Raw genomic sequence first — 20917 nt, forward strand, 5'->3', positions numbered from 1 at the left:
TGAATATATGAGTACAAGCTAAATGCCAATTGTTGTTGTCAACATAGCATATAGTATTAAAAAACAGAATGATACATTGCAAAGGTTTGAAACAAACACAAAACCTAACCTTGGGTGAAGAGACTAATAAACTGGCATTTGACAATCCCCCATTGGATTATCTTTATTTGGGTGAGTTACAGAATATTTGTTGATAGTCAAGTTGTATACATGATACCAGATCAAAGAAGAAATGGGGACATTTTGACCTTTCTATGAAGTAGACATAATGATAAACAAAAGGTTCAAAAAAAAGTAACAAACGAGTTGCTAAGGGTGCAACACTCAAGAATGCAATGCTTATAGATTTTACAGAATCCAAAATATTAAGAAATATTACATGGCTCAACTACTTTACTCATTTGACATATAAGCATGTGCTAATGTAAAAGCTGACTCTATGAATGTGCAAAAACTGATGCACCTTCTGTGCAAAAGTGACCAAAAATGGGGTGGTGTGTGTTTTGCATCTGGGGGGTAGGGGTTTACTTTATTGGCCCTTTCACCCTAGATGCAGGCCCCAAAAACACAATCAACTACAACCACCTACAAAGGGCATTCATCAAATCAAAGACTCGTTGCACTCATCACCACTTAAAGGGCTCGCTCATTCAACCTGAGATCAATTGCAGAAAATCACAATCCACACACAACCAAAAACATCTAAGCAATCAAGTAAAGGGGCCAACAGTTGAACAATTAAGAAACAATGGTTTGGTCTTACAATGTGCATTAGCTATTGGTGCTTTCTCCCTCTACACAGGATCATGAGGAGAAAGCCCATTTCTAAAACAATATTTTTCCTATACAATGAACATTCAGTGGGTCAACATGCCAAATTTTGTAAATTTATCTATAAAATGCTGCCTTTATTGTAGAGAGTCAAAGGCAGGGTTTAAACCACAAGCTCCAGCAATAAAATAAGGAGTTGAACTGGCATCCATACACCAAGGTTTACACAGTATATTACACAACACTTGACCAACACGCATTTGTAATTGCGGTGCATCTGTTTTGTCATTGGTCCCTGCTAGTGCTAAGGCATTGTTTTACAACTGGCCCCGTTCTCTTATTGGCCCCTGCTAGTGCTAAGGCTACACACTACCCAATAAAAACGTACCAATGCCAGCTAATCGCATATTGGACTGTTGGACTTCAAGGCATGTCAGTTCATCCAAAGGTTTATCAACTAGCATGTGTACCAAAATAGTGGTCACCACAGCACAAAACATGTACTCAATGCTTTCAAAGTGACAGCAAGATACCATGGCATAGAGGTAAAGTTATCTTTGCAGCAAGGCCCACATAATCAGAAAGAAAGAAACCAAGTAGTAATATACATATTGTTGACTACAACAGCATCCTTTGGACGCCAAGGACATCAAATTTTGGGGGGTATCTGTATGAAGAATCTGCCATCGTGATCTGTTGTGCTCAATTAGACGTGCAAGCTCAGGAGAGCCATGTACAAGATATTGGTGCAAATGGTATTGTAGGCTCCCTGAAGGGGGCATTATCTCTGAAGGAACTCAAAGCTAATCTCTCTTACATCAAGCTGTTCCTCTTGGCAGTACTCAAAGTTCAGGGCAAAAACACTCCTCAGATTCCTTCAAAAACTGTTGCCCTGTTACAAACACTTCGATTACCATTTGCTCATGATTCACAGCCTCAAATAGCCTGCAATGACAACCATATCAATCAGAGATCATAGATTCTGTTACATGTACGACTCAATAAAGAATCTTCAGAATAATCTTGCAATACAGACAAAGACTAACCACCCAGAAATTGAGAGCGCATGTGCGCGTATCGTGCATATTATTTATGTGATACAAAGTGCAAAATGCAGATCAGTAATTCTGTCCTATAATCAGATATGCTAAAGACCACCAAAGAGGGTTGTCTGAACAGTAGCATGTGAGCTCAATTGCAGCTATGGCAACTGCAAACGTGAACAACACAAAGCTCTATTACCAAAAGCAACCATCATTCTCTGGAGCCTTCACTTTCCAGAGACTCCCTTAGCATGTAAAAAACATTGCCTCAGGTTTAACTTTTGGCAAGTCTATTCCATTAAATAGCAACATCCTTCAACCTCAGCGACTCACTGCTAACTTCATAGATTGAAAGCTGTAGGTCATCCATGGCACACCTTTAACAGCTTGGATCAGTTTCCTTCAGCCTTTTCCATAGTTGTCAGGTACGAAAGGTACGGTACGGTACGATACAATACGGTACTAATTGGTACCTTATGATTTTATAAGGTATGGTACGATATTAGTACGGAAAAAATTAACATGATTTTTTAATTAACAAAAACCATAAATCATTAAATGATAGATCGTAAAATACATGTTTAAAGTGGAAATAGACATTTCATTACAGAATAAGATGAATACATGAGGGTGACCATCGCGATCGCATGGGCTACGCAAAACATGCGATACAACTACAGTCTAGTATATCTGATACAAAAAAAGAGAGAGACCTATGTGACATGTCATATGCATGATGAATCTATGATGAATCATGAGGCATCACTATCATCATCATCAGAACTATTCGAGTGCTCATCAAGAGAGTCTGAAGATGACTCCTCGGCATCCGATGATGAGACAGACTCATACTCATCCTCACTGATGAGGTTACCATCATCATCAAATGATGGCTCCCTAGGGCTGGCGGCTGTGTAGGCAAGGGGTGGGGATGTTATCATGAGGCACAGGATGTGAGCTACTAGAGCCCTGCCTTACATATGTCTGCAAGCCACTCGAACCACCCCTCCTCGATGATGGAGGGCATCGAATGGCCATGCCCCTGCTACCACCTTCTCGAACTCCTCGCCCATGAGCACGCTGACTACAAGTGTCACAAGTATCTGTTGCTATAAGCTCTCTATAGAGCTCTGCAAAAATCATCTCCTCCTCCTTGTCCACCTCCTTATGTACACTCGGAAGAGTGTCACCCGTCAACTTGAATGTATCAACATTCACCTACACAATCATCAATGCAGTGATGCACGTAAGAGTGATCATGATTCATTGTAAATACTAAATGCTAAAGTCTAAATTGTAAAGTATAAAGTTTAAACTTCAAGATTCAAATTTTAAAAGTTAAAACAACAAATTTTAAATGTTATGGTTAAGTGTTTAAACTTTACCTGCTTCAGACTATCCATGCTCATCATAGCCCTCATCATGCGTAAGTTAGTGCGGCAATAGACTAGCCGCTCTAACTGTCGTATGCTAAGCAGATTGCGAATATTTGTGTGAATGAGAGAATAGGCACTCCAGTTTCTCTCACATGCACCCGAAGAGCAATCCTGGGCAAGGACCCTCATGGCTAAGGGCTGAAGGGTCTCCAGTGCGTATCCAAAGTTTTGCCACCAAAATAAAGGCTTCACAAGTGACTCTCTCCTCCAACAAGTGGGAGAAGCAAAAGCCACATACCCTCTCTAATCTGCATAGCATCCTAGCTCCTCTAGCACTGCATTGTGGTCATCAACAGGGACCACACGAGTCAAATAAGCAAGGTGGTCTGAAGAGAACTCTCTATCATCCATGACCGCCGGTGACTTGTAGGCTGGATATACCAATGCAGCAAAACCATGGATGGGCTTATGCATCCACGCCCATCTCCTCTCTGCTATCTCTAAAACATGTGTACGCTGTGTCTCTATGATCACTGTACAAGCACGTGCCTCTACCAATGCCGCTCTAAAGAAGTAAATGAGAAGGCTCATGGTGGACCCCTCGCAATCACTCATACATAACACCCTATAAAAGGGAGTCACGACAATGACAACAGCACGGACTTTTTGCCAAAACTGCTCATTAAGGCACAAGTGCTGCATGGCTTTGGCCTCCTCTATCTCATGCTCATCCCACTCATTCCATAGAGTAGACACCACTGTCTGGCGCAAGGCGGACCGCACCTCATAAAGGCGCTCTAGCAATAACCACATGTAAGCAAAGCGAGTTGAAGAAGGCTTCTTTAACTCAAGTGTGCTATGCTCACGATACATTGCAAGCACCTTTACCTTTACCGTGAAGAATGTGACAATTGATGTAGCTTTACGAACCACCCTCTTCACCCACTTAAGCTTCCCAATGTCCTCCATGAGCAAGTCCAAACAATGACTTACACATGGAGTCCACACAATGGTAGGGAACTCGGCCTCAAGCAAACGGCCCATGCGCTGACAATTCGATGCATTGTCGGTAACAACTTGCACTACATTTGAGGGGCCCACCTACAACCATAATTTACAAATTACAAGTTATGTATAAATCAAATTTCAATTATGAATCATGAATGATGATATTATGATTTATCATTATGAAAGAAAGTGAAACAAATTTAAAACGCAAATTGCAATGTATACCTCAATGATAGCTTATCGAATGTAGCGGTAGATGAATGCACCCGTCGTTTTTCTCCCCCTCTTGCCAGTATCTACGGCCCGCAAAAAGTAAGTGCCGAGTGGACATAAGATGAGTATGCTGATGATGCCCCATTTCTTACGATCACTCCATCCGTCGGTGAGAATGGGGTAACCATATTTTATCCATGCGGCCCGAATAGGATCAAGGGCTCTATCAATCCTCTCTTTCTCTTCATCAATCTTTCTCGTCCTCATGTCGTTGTATGTGACACCGGTCCATCCTTCACATGGACCCACATTAGCAATGGCTTTTACCATCTTCTTCCATTGCTCTTGCTTTAGGACATTGAATGCAAGATTGCACTCAATCACCGTGCGTGCAATTTCAATGTCCGCAAGTCGTTGCCTTTCTCTAAGAAAGGCAACCGATCCACGCACATGATCGGGTACTTGAGAGAGAGACGATTGTCTCTCCCGCACCGCATGAGCCTCCACTCTTTGTTTTTACCGGAGCCGGATGCGGATGTGGAGCCCCCACCACCAATGGTAGAGGCCTCTCCCGCATCGGTTAAAGATACGCCCACATTGGATGCTTCCTCATTACTAGGCATACGAGTTGGTGCCGATAAGCCACTTCCTCCTCTTGTGGATCCCCCTCTCATCTTGGCAAGAATCTCCTCCACAATGTTTGAAGGGATCTCCTTGCATGGAGCAACTTGCCCCCCCCGTCTTGGAAAGATGTTGGAGAAGCCGAGTTGCACCACTTGTATAGCGCTTCCCGCAATACTTGCATGTCTAATGGTAGGAGTTGGACTTCTTTGTGTCCCTCTCCACATGGATCGCATGCAAATTGAAGGCCTCGTGCTTCTCATGAGTCATGGTGCCGATGAGGAATAAAGAGGCCCGAGAGAGAGAGAGAGAGAGATGCTTGAGTCTCGACTCTCGACTCTTGAAAGTTGAAACTTGAGTCTTGAAAGTTGAAAGGGAGACTCGAGAGGCCCGAGGATTGAAATAAAGTTGTGGGATAAAGTTGAAAGAGCAAGAGTGAGAGAGAGGGAATGGGAGATAAGAATGGCAAATGCTTTGATAGGGTACGGGATAGAGGGGACGGGATATGAGATTTGACTCTTTGAGAATGGCAAATGCTTCAATAGGGTGCGGGAAAGAGAAAGATGAGAATCGTAACTTGTAAGTGCTTGCTGAATTGGTGTGGAAGCATGGAGGAGAGGAGCACCTTTTGTAGATGAGAGAAGGGTCAAAGTTCAAAGTTCAAACAATCAAAGTCTAAAGAGAAAAGGAATCCAAAGTCTAGACTCTAAAGAGAGGGCTGCAAGCTGGAGCCTGCAAGGAATCCAAAGAGGAGCATTAAGTTTTGCATGGATGATGGCTGGAATTCGAAAAAGGGGGGTGGGGTGAGGTATCCAAGGCTTCCCACCCCCCCAAAAAGTGCAAAGTACACACTGCAGCCTGCAGGAAAAGCACAGCAAACGCAGGATGCGGGGCACAGAAAAATACGCGGAAAGAGCACGCGCAGGCCAGGTGGCCAAAATAGGCCAGTTTTTTCGTACTAAATCGTACCGTACGGACCATTTCATACCACGTACGGAGGCAACTATGGCCTTTTCCACCTTCAAAAACTGCAAAAATGTGTATTTTGTTGTCAAAGTATCCAAGGACCAAGGGCATTTGCTCCCTCATTCCAATTTAACATTCACCCTTAAGAGAGAGAGGGTGAATCTCGATGAAGCTTATCACAAGAACATTGGCATACTTTCATGTAATGTGTGACCACACCCAAAACAATGTTTAATCTCCTTAACATTTACAGGCCACCACATGGACATGATACATTTGCCAACAGCAGTGGAGAAACTCAACCACAAAATCTCATAAGCTCATCATAGAACATCAACTTGTTGTTGAGGCATGTTCTTAATATCAAAGCTTGTAGCCTGCTGGAAGCTGTCGATTGTGGCTTGAAAGTGATCGTAGCTTCCTCCTGGACTCTCAAATCTATCCATGATGATGGTTGAGGTTCCCATGGTCTCTAGGTTGACTACGTGAATTACTTTACTAATGAGATCCCTAAGCGGCATATTCTCAAGATCGAGAGGACTAGTGTCTCTACTAGTGGTAGGAGTTTGAAGCTCTTGTCCACTCCGTATGCGTATGTACCTCCCTTATCGGCTGATCCTAGTGTGCTTTAGGATTTGGTCTTTGGTTGATAGTATTCAAGGTGATTTTCCATGTTCAAACTCCGTAAGGCAAGTTTCTTCTGTTTGTGGTTGTGGGTAGCGAGAGATCCCTATTGTGAGTTCTTGTGTTGGTTAGGGTTTTTGTGTTTTCTTTTTCCTAATGAAAAAACAAAAACACGGTTCATGATTAATAAACACATTTTTAGATTATGCGCAGTTGTGATGTGCAATGTGCAAGTGCATGTGTCATGCAAGGTTAGTAGATTATGCAATGTGTGCTAGTGCTCAGAAGTGGTGGCTAAAAAAACGAGATGCACTTTGTGTGGTGTCCCTACTATCAATTGTGTAAGGAAGAGTGAATGAGTCTGTGGTTGCAATTGGTGAAAGTGTGCTAGGTTAAAGTGAAAGTCAAAGTGCAATGCACATGTCTAAGGAATGTGTGTCTTTGTGCATATGAGAATGGTTTAAGAGATAGTGTACTCACACGCACACTAGTGCATACGGTTGCATGTAGTGGACCTAATGTGGCTGAACGGTGTGTTCACGGGCGCAATGTTCTATGGATTGTGTGGTCGAGTGTAGTGCTGAGGGTGAGTCCTTAATGCACAAGTATGTACGTGTATCTCAAAGACTGAAGCCCAATGAATGAATGCTGCAAACACAAGCCTGATTGGAAATTCACAAGGATGAGGAATCATAGAATGCCTTGCCAAATAGAGGAATCTGACCCTAGATGAACCAAAAACTACAAAACATAGCCTAGATAGAATAGTAGGTGCTTGCTCAAGGAGGAGTTGATGCCGAGAAGTGCCTAGATAGCAAAACATGTCTTGGGATGATCGCGCTTGGTGATAAGGAAGGTTGCATGGTGATGGAGCAATCAAACACAACAATAGAGCGCCACAGTAAAACAATATAGTACAGCACAACAGTAGAATGCCGCAATAAAATGCCGCAATAGAATGTAGCAGTAGAACACCGCGGTAAAACGTAGCAATAGAACGCCATAGTAGAATGCCACAATAGAGATGGATGTAGAAGCCACGCACCATAATGTCCTCCTCATAGGGTGTGAACAACAGTCGAGAGGATGGAGAAAGGAGAGAAGAACATGGAGATACATGAGGATGCTAGTTGAAGGTATCGGAGGGTATAGAAGACCAAAGCGCAAATCACTAGAAGCACTAGGATGCTTGGCAACAACAATGGAGATGCACGAGGATGCCAACAATGGCTAAAACTACCAAATGCAGCAGAAAAGGTATCGACTAGGGCCAGTGATGGCTATACGGGGCCGAATGCAGCAATGGAAGAAGTGCCAAGCAACATGCAGCAACTACTAAGGGCAATCACCAAGGACAAGAGCAGCACACAAAGTAGTGGCAGCATAGAAGGGATGAAGACTGAATAGGGGCAGAATATCTATTTGTAGATGTAAATGGATCCTCCCAAATTAGGGTTTCACAGAAACTCTCTTGAACCGTGTACCAATGTTGCATTGTTCATTAAGCAAGCACGTTTAGGGATTGTTTAAGAGGCTAATTAGCATGGACTGCATTTCTTAGCTCAACACCCCTTCTCAAGCCCAAAACAAGGTTAGGAAAAACCAAGGCCAATCCAGGTTTACCCAAGGCGTCCCACCCCAAAGCAACCAGGCCTCGAACAAAGAATGCATGGTGTATTGAGAAACTACTTCTTCAGTTCATACACTTCATTTAGGGTTTCGCAATAGCAGCCCCAAAAAAGAGCTGGTGTCCACATTTTGGCCACTTTTTCAATGGGCACCCACAAAATGGTGCGCTACCCTAGATAACTTATGCATACAAATAGGCAGTCACTTCATTCATTACCACCCCACTACTCTTCAGTCATTCTTCACCACCTTCTTCAGTCACTCTTCACCACCTTCTTCAGTCACCACTAGCACTTCCCTTCTCTCGCCCGCCCCTTCCATTGCCCTCATACCCCTTCAAGAGAACATTGTCATTCATGGCTGATGGCTGCCTTCACCCTTCCTCTTCTACTTTAGGTGCCCTGTTCTAGTATCAAACCTTGCATTTAGAGCATCTTTCACCTGGCATCACCATTATCTACTTAGCGTCAGCACCCTTCTCCTTCAAGCTCCACCTTCACCTGCGTTTTTCAGTTTGGTGGTCTTCTCCTTATCTAACGTCATCATCTCTAGCTTGGTGTCAACATCCTAGCCTCTAGCAACAATCTACATTACCAAGCGTCAATGATTTCATCACTTGTCTATCATAGGGGCTGCTGGGACTTGCATTTTTGCAGCTTGGCTTCTCCTCCATCACTAGGCGTCACTCATCTATCACACGGGATACTAAGACCTGCGTTTTTGCAGCCTAGCTTCTCCTTCATCACCTCACATCACTCGTCTATCACAAAGGCTGCTAGGACCTGCGTTTTTGCCGCCCAGCTCATCTTCCATCATCTAGCATCATCATTATCCACCTGGCATTAACATCTAGGCTGCTCTCCCTGTGTTTGACAGGTCCGATATGCTGGGATTTGCATTTTGCTACCCAGGTCACTCCTCAGCATCAGAGGATTGCAGTTCACTCCCTCGACAATTGTCCTTCACCTTTGAGTGATTACTTTGATAGCCCACTGCCCGGAGGACTACATTTTGCTCCCTTCACTATGCAGATTTCCCACAGTTGTCGCTATGTAATTCAAATAGGACAATGCAGTTATCTTTTGAGCTTCGGCTCCACTATATCAGCTTTTCTTCTCATAGCATGATTCAATGCATCATCGCCGTGTTTTTCATGTGTTTCTAAGTTTCTCTTCGCTCTCAACGTTTGCCATACACATTCTATGTTACTCCCTACAAACCCTACTATCTCTCTACATTGTCGCCTATTTTAACATGGTATCAAAGCATACCTGCTATTTTTGACATGATATCAAAGCGCAAGAGCTCACATAGCTAAAGACCCTATTCATCAGAGAAGACAAAGACAGGTTGTGGATTTGACACCATCTACTGATTTTCCCCTTCAATCCCTCTACATCCCCAAGAGACAAAGATACCCTTCTCTTCCTCTCCCAACCACCCTCCCTTTTACATGTTGACACTTTGATGCTATGACTTCTCCACAGGTAGATGAACAGACCACTAGGTACTCCTCTAACAACTCCCACTGTATGAGCAATGTCTGGACGAGTGGCAACCATAACATACATAAGAGAGCCACAAGCTAATACATAAGAGACTCCCTTCATAGCATTTGCTTCCATGTCATCTTTTGGGCTAAGCTCAAGATAAGGAGATAAGGATACACCAAAAGGCATAGCTTCAGTCATGTTAAATCTATCCAGTACCTTTCCAATGTACTTTTCTTGAGATAAAAATAGCAATTTCTGCATTCTATCTCTACGAATCCTCATGCCCAAAATATGCTCTGCATTCCCTAAATCTTTTATGGAGAAGGCTGATTTCAGCTGATTTTTTAGAGCATCCAAGCTACTCTTCCTTTTTCCAGCTAGTAACATATCATCCACATACAAAACAAGTATGATGGGGCTGCCATCTGTATCTTTTTTCATGTACAAGCAATGATCTGCATGGCTGCGTGTAAACTCAGGAGATAGCATAAAGCTGTCAAACTTTTTGTACCACTGCTGTGGTGCTTGCTTCAGCCCGTACAGGCTGCGTTTTAGTTTACACACCATTTGCTCTTTTCCAAAAACTACAAAGCCCTCAGGCTGTTTCATGTAGATTTCCTCATCAATGTCACCATGCAAGAAAGCTGTTATTACATCCATTTGATATAGCTCTAAATCTAAAACATTAATAAGAGCAAAAAGCACATGTAGAGTGTTCATCTTGCCTTGTACTTGGGTTTCCCATCAACTGTCTTTACTTTGTATACCCATTTATTTGGAAGTGGCGTCCTTTCCTTGGGCAAGGACACAAGATCCCAAGTATCATTGGCATATAGAGATTTAATCTCTTCTTGCATAGCTAGCTCCCACTTACTGCAGAACTCACATGACTTGGCCTCTTTGTATGTAAGAGGCTCACCCTCATCTGTAAGCATCACATAATGCAAGGAGGGGTAAAACCTATGTGGTTGCCTTCTTACACATGTAGACCTGCGTACCCAATGATCAACATTTTCAAGAATTGGGTCTACATCTGAAGGTATATTATTTTCAGCATTTATTGGCTGTTGTAAGCCATTTTCAGCATGTTGTTCATGCTGTACGGCACCTTCATTTTCATTTCCAGCACCTTCATTTTCATTTCCAGAACCTGCATTTTCATAATCAGCAAGCCTATCTTGCTGTCCATGACCTCCTTGTGCTCCTATTTGCTGTCCATCATCATCTGGCTCAAAAATAACCAGCTGATCATCAGTTTCAGCCTGTGGTACAGCACAATGAGGCTCATTTTCTAAAGTAATAGGTGGTTGCAAACTCTGAAACTTCACCTTTTTCATATCTTCATTAGAGGCTAAAGTACCTTTAAGCAATTTTGCCTCATTAAACCCAACATTACGGCTGCGAATAAGTTTCTTGGACTGAGGTAACCACACTCTGTAGCCAAATTCACCCTCATCACCATATCCCATGAAAATGCCTTCGGTGGATTTTGGGTCAAGTTTGTTCCTCAGCTCATCCCTAACATGCACAAAAGCATCACAGCCAAATATGCATAAATGGTCATATGAGGTCGATTTGCCAGACCAAACCTCCTCAGGGATACCATTATTTAAGGGCCTATTTGGAGAGCGGTTGCAAATGTGAACCGCGGTTTTGAGTGCCTCTCCCCAAAATGCATGAGGGAGATTAGCAATGGACAACATGCAACGCACTCTTTCACATAAAGTCCTATTATATCTTTTAGCCACCCCATTTGAAGAAGGGTTGTAAGGGACTTTAAGCTTCCTCTTAATACCATGCAAGTCACAAAAGGACTTGAATTCAATTGATGTGAACTCGCTCCCATTATCAGTTCTCAAGCATTTCAGCTTTCTACCTCTCTGAGTGGTCACAGATGCATGAAAAGTTTTAAAAACAGCAAACACTTCAGTTTTCTTTTTCAGCAAGTACACCCAAATCTTCTTGGAACAGTCATCAATAAAGGAGACAAAACATGCAACACCACCCAACAATTTCACGGGCATACTATATACATCAGAATGCACCAAGTCCAAAACATTGAACTTACAAGAGACACCAGAGTAAAATGAATTTTTTATTTGCTTTCCAAACTGACACTCATTACAAAAGTCAAGTTTAGAACCTTTTCCATCAACCCTCTTCAGAGAGGTAAGGACATCAAGTCCTTTTTGGCTCATATGGCCTAATCTCTTATGCCATAACTCCTAGTGGCTGCAAATTTCAGCAACTACAAGAAACTTGCCATTCAAGGCTTTATAGTGCAAACAATACAAAGTGGCCTTCTTGGTTCCTTTTGCAATCAGCATGGAACCCTTTTTTACTTTCCACAAACCATCACCAAACAATGTGCTGTAGCCATGCAAGTCAAGCTAACCAACAAATAGTAAACTCTTTTTAATGCCAGGCACATATCTGACATCTTTCAACACAAGCCCTTGACCATTGTCTAAAGACAAGTGTACAATGCCAATCCCATCAATGCTGCAAGCATGGTTATTTCCAAGATACACCTTTCCATAATTGCCTGCATTGAACATAGCAAAACACTCCAAGCAAGGAGTTACATGGAAAGAGGCACCAGAGTCTACAATCCAAGTCTGAGTGACACCATCATCAACTGACAAGAGTGCATCAATCACATCAGCCTTGGTAATCTGCATATCCTACATGTGGCATACAAGGGCATCATAATCAACTGCACATAATGCATTAGCCTTTGTATCTAAAAGCTTCTCTATGACCACACTAGAGGCCACATTGGCCTTTTCCTTGCCTTTGGTTGCCTCAGACGCATCTGTCTTATCTTCGTTCTTCTTTCTATCTCCTACATTCTTCTTTCTCTCTTGTTCCTTCTTGTAATACCTGCAATCAGGTTTCTTGTGGCCCTTCCAACCACAGTGATAGCAAGTAATGTCACTCTTATTCTTTCCTTTGCTCTTGCTCCTATTTTTGTGTCCTGCGTTTGCATTTTTCTTTTCACCCCATCGTATAAAAGATTGGGGTTATTACTGAGTGAAACCACCAAGGTCTCCCAAGAGTCAAGCAGTATCATGATCAAAAAGATCGCCCTCAACTTATCATCAAAGTCCAAATTTGCATCTTTGTGCTGATTTAGAATCAGCTGTAAATGCACTCAAGTGCTCAGCTGCAAGCTTTGACTCATCCAGTCCCATATTCACCAACTTGCGCATTAAATGCACCTGATTAACAGGTGTGGTGATCTCATAAGTAGTTTTCAGCTTCTCCCATATTGCATAACCTATATCTAAACCCTTAAGGTCTGTCAAAATGTCATCACTGACACCCATCTTTATGTAAGCCACAGCCTTTTTATTTACTCTGGCCCAATTTGCATCAAACATTAGTGCGGGTTTATCTTCTTGCAAAGCATCCTCACAATCCTTCAAGAACAAAATGCCATGCATACGGTCTTTCCAAAGGTCAAAGCCATGACCATCAAACCGTTTGATTTCCATCAAAGTCTTGATGTCTAAACTGAAAGACTTGATGTCTAAACTGAAAAAAGTTGCAGCCATTTTATCACGAACACGAGTAAATACACTAATCTGCAAAAGCACAAGCTGAACCAGCAAAATACACTGCTGCTCTTTCTCAACCAGAAATAAATCGCTGCTGTTTGTACATGAACCAGCCACCACACAGGCAAAAATGCAGAAATTTATCAAATTTTGCACAAATCCCCAAAATTTCAAGTCCAAAATTGCATAAATGTCAGTCAATCTGACCCAGTTGAGCAAAACTTTGCCAATACATGAAAAGCCCCAAATTTCTGGGATCCAATATTAAGAAATTTTACTCAAAAGAGTGAATTTCCAAAAATTTTGGCAAAATCACAATTTAAATGCAATGTCTACAAATTTCTGACTTGAAAATCACTGGCATGCATAAATGAGGTCAAATCTGGGAAAAGCCCCAAATTTCGGGGCTCGAATTTGCACAAATTTGTGCCCCATGTTCCAACCTGTGAACCCCTGTCAAAGGGAAGAAATTCAAAAGAGATTTGAAAGAAAATAAAGCTTTTAGCTTTAAAAGGGGCGCAAGGGGGGGGGCTGTCCATTGACTCTGTCCCATCACGTCTAACGCTTTTCTGCCGGCGTCACCTGCCTGTCCCCCGTCACGCCTGCCGGTTGGACCCGTCGCATCAACTGCCCGCCTTTACACCACCTTTCGTTGGTTCCCATTGCCGGTTCGCACCATGTGGACATAGGTTCGTCATGCCTATTGTGCTGCCGTCGCCTGCTCCTACTGGTACATGCCTGCTGCCACACGCCTGCTACTGCAAGCCCAGCAGCCATTGTCTGGATCTCGAGAAGCGTGCAGAGTCTTGGCTCTAATACCAGTTGTTGGAAAAAGAGTAGAGTTGAGAGAGATGAAAATCAAGCAAGAGTGAGCATGAAAGTGACGGCTGAAGAGAGAGTGAGCCTACTGTGCTGCCGTCGCCTGCTCCTACTGCTACACACTTGCTGCCGGCTGCTGCATGCCTGCTGTCACACGCCTGTTGCTACACGCCTGCTGCCGGCTGCTACATGCCTGCTGTCACACACTTGCTACTACAAGCCTAGCAGCCGTTGCCTGGATCTCGGGAAGCGTGGAGAGTCTTGGCTCTAATACCAGTTGTTGGAAGAAGAGCACAATTGTGCTACTGTAAGCCCAACAGTTGTTGCCTGGATCTCGAGAAGCATGCAGAGTCTTGGCTCTAATACCAATTGTTGGAAGAAGAGCACAGTTGAGAGATGAAAATCGAGCACAAGTGAGCGTAAGTGTGACCACTGAAGAGAGTGAGCAAAGTGAAAGTATGATTCGATAAGAGTGTACCGACAATGTATTCGTACACAAAGAATAAAATGTATTTATACTTAGGGCATGTAAATGGTACGTTCACATGTACAATGTGCGTGTACTATACACGAGGGTTTTAAATCGGGCCTTTATCTCAACACTTTCTTCACCAAGAACTGAAGAAAATCAGTCATTTACTGCTACTACCCTGTCTCAACAGCTTGTAGATCTTCTCACCTGCTGTTGATTGGTCTTCTCCTACCCCTGGCTGGGCTGCCTCAGAAGGTCCTCCAATGGCTGCAAAATCAAACCAGCAGCATCTCCTCCCTCTCTCTTGCAGGCTGAATCCACTAAAAATGCCTCTCTCTAGTCTCTAAATATGTTTTTCAGACTTGCATGGGCATTTTTTACAAGTGGCAACCTTCCTAAATGGTTTTTCCAGCATTATCCATAATTAAATATTAATTTTCAGTCTCTAAATAATAAAAACTAATCTAATAATTATTTCAGTGCCCTGAAAAATAATCTAACTAGCCAATAATTCAATTGGCTAGGTAACTTCCATTCCCGAGTGTCCCTGCGCCATCTTTGACATCGGATTAGCGCTAGGTACCATTAAACGCAACTTCTCTAGTGTCTCCAATTGACACTTACGGCCAAATGAATGACCTAGGCCAACAATTGACACCAGATACCACCAAGTACCTGTGCAACATAACTTATAGCAACTTTTGCCTTTGACATCCCATGATTTTCTCGGATCTCGGACTCATAAATTTACTCTAACCCCAAATGCACCTCACATGTGCAACATTTACTTAATCATGTAATTAAAAAATTAATCCACATGTTAAGTGAGGTTTCAAAAATACATGTCCTCATGATAGCCCTCCCCCTTGAAATCCTTCCAATCGTCCTCGATTGCATTGCCAAATGCATCAAAAGCAAAGTACTACACTCGAACCCTCAACCGGGTGGTATTTCACCTACCTCATACACGCTTTCGGAATCATTGCAGCCTAGGTATCCCACTAAGTCTCTCCCGAGTGTGGATCAGTTGCCTCCACAGTTTGCCTACATGGCATTGCCTAGTGGACCTTCTGGTCATAATGTTGTGTCCCAGCCTTACTTTGGACAAGGCTACTATGTCCCAGTGCCTCCACCTACACCGGCACCTTATGGAAACATTCATGTTCTAGTGCCTTCGCATCAATCGGCACTCATTGGACACTCACAGCCTACTTTTGCCTACCCATCTCTTCCCCCTCCTTCTTACTCTTATCAGACACTCTCACCTCCACCATCTTTCCTACCATCATCTTACTCCACCCACACGACACCTCATGGTTCTAGCTCATCTTCAGCCAAGAATGTATTTAATGACAAGACTTGTTTTAACGGGTCAAACTTTACTGCTTGGTCGAATTTGATGAGACATGTCCTTGATTCACAGAACTTATGGGATCTAGTGCAAGGGTTGGAACCCCAACCCGATCCCGCATTTGTTCCATACAAGGTCGTCCGCTCATGGAAGGCTAGGAATGCCTCCGCTATTATCGAGCTGATACACGGCTTATTGCCAGAGTTTCATTCTCAGGTTTAGCATTTTGTCATAGCATCAGAGTGATTGGCATACTTAACTAACCGCTATGCAGCTCGAGATAGGACCCGTCGTATTAATCTTAACCATCAGCTTCAACTTTTCAAAATCACTGATCGGGATGACTTGAAAGTCGAGTTGGCTGAGTATCGCCGTCTCCTCGCTGAATTCTCCACTACGGGGACTCCCAAGTCCTCTGACGATCAGGTCACATTGTTCCTAAATAAACTCCCCAAGAAATACTTCAATTTTGTGGAAGGAATAGTTTCAAAGCCTACCATGCCTACATTCTATGAATTTGGGTATCAACTGTTGCGTTACGCATAGTTGTTCGATCAGTTTCATATGAATTCCTCTTCAAAGGGAGCTCTTCTTGCTCATTCTCAGAAAGGGCAACAAGGGAAGGGCAAACCAAACCAAACCTCCACTCAAAATCAAAATCAAACTCAAAAGCTAAATCAATCTAGGGATTCTCAAGGAAACTCCCAGTCACAACTCAAACCTGGGTGGCAGAATGTACCTAAAAAGAATAGGTATTGTCAACATTGTCAAAGGCCTAGCCATTTTGACGACGAGTGTCGATCAAAGGCATGAGACATAGCACCAAAACCTAAGTCTGAGACCCCCGCCCCTCAGTCGGGCAAACCCCAACAGGGGAGGCAGGGTGATGGCAAGGGGCAGTTTAAAGGTCAGACTCACACTACCACCGCACAGTCATCTCAGTCGACAACGTTCTCAACTCCAGAGGGCTTGTCTGACTGGTCTGCAGAGGCCCATATCATCTCCATAGAGACATCAAATGCAAGTCTTGTCCACATCTGTGAGTTGCCTCCTGACGAGGTTACTGCAGAGACCCACACGTCACAGCCGAGCACTTCAGCTCCAATTTGGATTGTAGACAATGAAGCTACACATCGCATGACTCCTATAGAGGACATTTTCCGTACTCGAGCCCTTGTAGCTGGGCGCGTCCGTGTAGGAAACAACTCCTCGGTCAAGATTTAGGCTCAAGGTTGCATCAGTTTTGCCACTGACAAGGGTCTGGATCTGGCTTCGCTGAACACTGTATATCATGTCCCTCAGCTTGGGGTGAACTTGTTATCTATTCAGCAGCTTTGCCGGTTGGGGTGAGTAGTTTTCTTTACAGCGACCACAGTCGAGGTCCTTGACTCTCTAACTAGTTTAGTGATTGCTCGCAATGAGGCACAGCCTAATGGCCTATACCACATGACACACTTTCTGACTGAGCCACCCGCCGAAGGCTCCGTGTTCCATAGCTTCCAAGCCTTAGCCACATCTCGAGAGCCTACACACAATGAGCATCTTTGGCATTTTCGCTTAGGGCATCTTGGTTATGACTCACTTTATGAGTTGTGACGCCGTGAGCTGGTTCAGGGCCTTCCACGCCTAAAGGTAGCTCGAGATGTCTATAAAGCATATCAGCTCGGGAAGCAGTACCATACCCCATTTCCTCAGCAATCTACACATAGAGCTAAGGAGCCTCTTAGATTGATTCACGTTGATCTTTGTGGGCCGACATCCACTACTGCTTTGAACGGCGCGTTATACTTCTTTTTTATAGTGGATGATCATTCTTAATACATGTGGGTGTACTTTCTCAAGCATAAGTCAAATGCTTTTCACATATTTTTCTACTTGGATGCTGCTGGTTCATAACCAAACTTGTCGTCGTGTTGGGTGTATGAGAAGTGATAGCGGTGGCGAATTTATCTCCCACGAGTTTTCCGAGTTTCTACAGAAGCACGGCATTTCTCGCCAGCTCACCTCTACCAACTCCCCCTCTCAGAATGGAGTCGTAGAGCGTAGGAACCGCACAGTCATGGAAATGGCATGCTCTATGCTATTCACAGTAAAGCTTCCTGAGCGCCTTTGGATCGAGGCTGTTAATACTTTGGTGTACATCCTCGACCGGTGCCCGACTGTGACTCTTCCTCAGAAAACCCCGTATGAGGCACTTTTTGGCTCTCGGCCTGTTATTTCCCATTTCAGAGTCTTCGGGTGTCGTGCGTACACATACACACCTAATGACAAGATAGGTAAGCTTACCACTTCGAATCAGACACGGCCAATGGCCATGCCTCTTGATCCTACTGTCCACTTGTCGAAGAATACCCTAGGACAACCTTCGATACATACACCTATCATTATGTTGTAGGAAAACTTCTTTGGTTAATTCACACTAGGCCAGATTTAGCTTTACTCAGTTAGCATACTCAGTCAGTATTTCACAGCACCTAGGATGTCACATTGGATTGCATGTCTTCATGTGTTGCGTTATTTGCAGTGTACTTTTTCTTATGGCTTGACATATGGTTCTGGTTTATGTTTGCAGGGGGTACATTGATTCTGATTGGACAAGAGATCCTGACACCCGACATTCCCATGGCGACTACCTCTTTACCTTTTAGCACGGCTCCCATTTCTTGGTCCAGCCGTAAGCAAGAGACGGTGGCGGCTTCCACGGCAGAGGCTGAGTACCGGGCTCTCCTCGATGGCACCACCGAGGCCATCTAACTGAGGAGTTTACTGGTGGCGCTTCATTTTCCATGTGACTCGAAAATGAAGCGCCACCAGTAAACTCCCACAGTTGTCTACTGCAACAACTAGAGTGCCATTGCCCTTACGGGCAATCCAATCATCACACCACGAACAAGGCATGTGGGAGTCCACTTCCACTTTTCCAGAGAGCAGATTGAGCTAGGCACTATTCGCCTAGAGTTTGTGCCTTCATCAAATAATTTTGCAAATATCTTGACCAAAGCGGTCAACCGGCTGGTTCTTCAGTACCTGCTACCCAGGATCGGCTTGGGTACACCCTCCCCTACGTCTTCAGCTTGACGGGGAGAGGGTGCTTCCCTCTTGCTTTCCCTTCCAGTTCGAGAGGGGGCAGCTCCTACTCTTGATCGTGACAGTGATGATGCTTACAGTTTTTTAGACATTACATTCACTTATTCTTTTGTATTGTATTATGGGTATTTGTAACTTCATCCGCAGTATCAGGATGACCTGATTGTAAAAGGGCACTTGGACAAGTGAACACTTCCCCTATGAGGACACTGTCCCAATGGCACCATTGCATAGCATATTACATGAGCATGACATCTTGCATCTCCTTTTGCATTACCCTATGCATTGGCATTCTGTTCATGTCAACATGCATCTGTGCGCATTTATCCCTTTTCTGTCTTTTGGAGTGGTCAACTCTAGGATCCACCATATTCGTAGCATAACACACGGCAGTTCTCCTAAAGGCAGTTTCCCTACCCTTGCTTGCTTGCTTGCTTTGCTTGTCTTACTAAGCCCACCGTTTTTTTTGCCTCTCACATATTCAACACATGATTGGCACATACACTCACTTTTATCATCCTTAGGCACTTATCCTCGTCAGTGCGAGGGATTGACTTGCTAGTTTTGTGAATAACTTGGGTTTAAAACTCTCTTTATATTTTCTTATCTGTCAATTAATCAGCCGTTGTCCCTATATTACTTATGTATTTTTAAAACACTTTCAAAAAAAAAAACAAAACAAACAAGTCCATTGTTGATTCCATCCGCCTTTGTAGGCCTTGGTAGGCCCTTGGGCAGCCGACGAGCACCCTTGGTCTGATGCCCTGACCTCTCTGGGGTGATCACTTGGGCTCCCTTGGTAAGATATCCATCGCCTCTATAGTCTTGGTAGGCCACTGGGCAGCCGACATACACCTTTTGTCCGATGTCCTGGCTACTTTGGGATGGGACGCCTTGGGGTAGATCAAAATTTAGGTTGGCCTACTTTTCTCGCCTTCTTTTGGGCCTGAGATGGGGTGTTGTGCTAAGAAATGCACTTAGCCACTTAAACAGCCCCAAAACATGCTTATTTTAGGCTTATTTTAGCCAAAACCCTAAAACGGGGAGCGGATTGAGAAAGTTAAGTGGGAGAGAATCTACAACCCTAATTTTCCATAAATTGGTAGCCAGCCCTTCACTCTTTCACAATCTCGTTTTTGCAGGTTTCAAGTGTTACCAGCTTGCTACCCACACCCCGGTCACGGAGAATATCTCAGCCCTTGCTGTCCATTATTGTTCCCTACAGTCTGGCGCCTGTTTCCAGCCCTCCACACACTGATTGCTGCTGTTTCTGCCTAGCGACTGACTACTGTTCATCTGCACTGCTGTCGTACAGCCTGCCACGCCAGCAAACTGCTGCATTTGCAGGCTCCAGCTGCTGCCCTGACAGTTTTCTCTCTCCTATCTGCAGCCCCTGCAGTCTCTCTCTCCTGCAAGCTGTCCTGTCTGCATTTTCAATCTTTCTCTCTCCTGCAGGCTGTCCTGCCTGCGTTTTCAGTCTTTCTCTCTCCTACAGGCTCCGTGTTTAGTCTTCCTCTCTCTTGCAAGCTGTCCTGCCTGCATTTTTAGTCTTTCTCTCTCATGCAGGCTCCGTTTTTAGCCTTTCTCTCTCCTCACTGTTGCCTGCATCAGATCCAGCTTCTCATTGCTGCGTTTGCTAGTGTTCGACATCTGGAGGCTGCCTTGCTGCGATTTGGGATCCGTTCGAAGTACGACACACTCTCCAGCTCATTACCCCTGCCCTGATCCTAGAGATACAGGAGTTCGAGGTTCACTATTCATTCACTGCATAGTGTGTTTACTGCATGAGCATCGTATTATTAGTAGTCATATCATTTCATTTATTCACTGTGTTCATTGTCTCTGAGTTACTCTAACCCTAACCCTAATTGTGTTCTTTTTATC

General features: G+C 43.9%; 1 protein-coding gene across 1 annotated transcript in view; it reads right to left on the reverse strand.

Moving 5' to 3' along the window:
- Positions 1-840: 840 nt before the first annotated feature.
- LOC148020592 (pre-mRNA-splicing factor ISY1-like protein) overlaps positions 841-20917 on the reverse strand; it is a 54499-nt gene continuing 34422 nt past the window's right edge. The window contains exon 2 of the mRNA XM_087698374.1: positions 841-1716. The gene's annotated coding sequence lies outside the window, so the exon portion shown is untranslated. The remainder of the gene's footprint in view (positions 1717-20917) is intronic.

The sequence above is a fragment of the Lygodium microphyllum genome, chromosome 18 (assembly GCF_053477565.2).
Source record: "Lygodium microphyllum isolate KBCC chromosome 18, Lygodium_microphyllum_v1.1.10, whole genome shotgun sequence".
NCBI classification, from domain to species: Eukaryota; Viridiplantae; Streptophyta; class Polypodiopsida; order Schizaeales; family Lygodiaceae; genus Lygodium; species Lygodium microphyllum.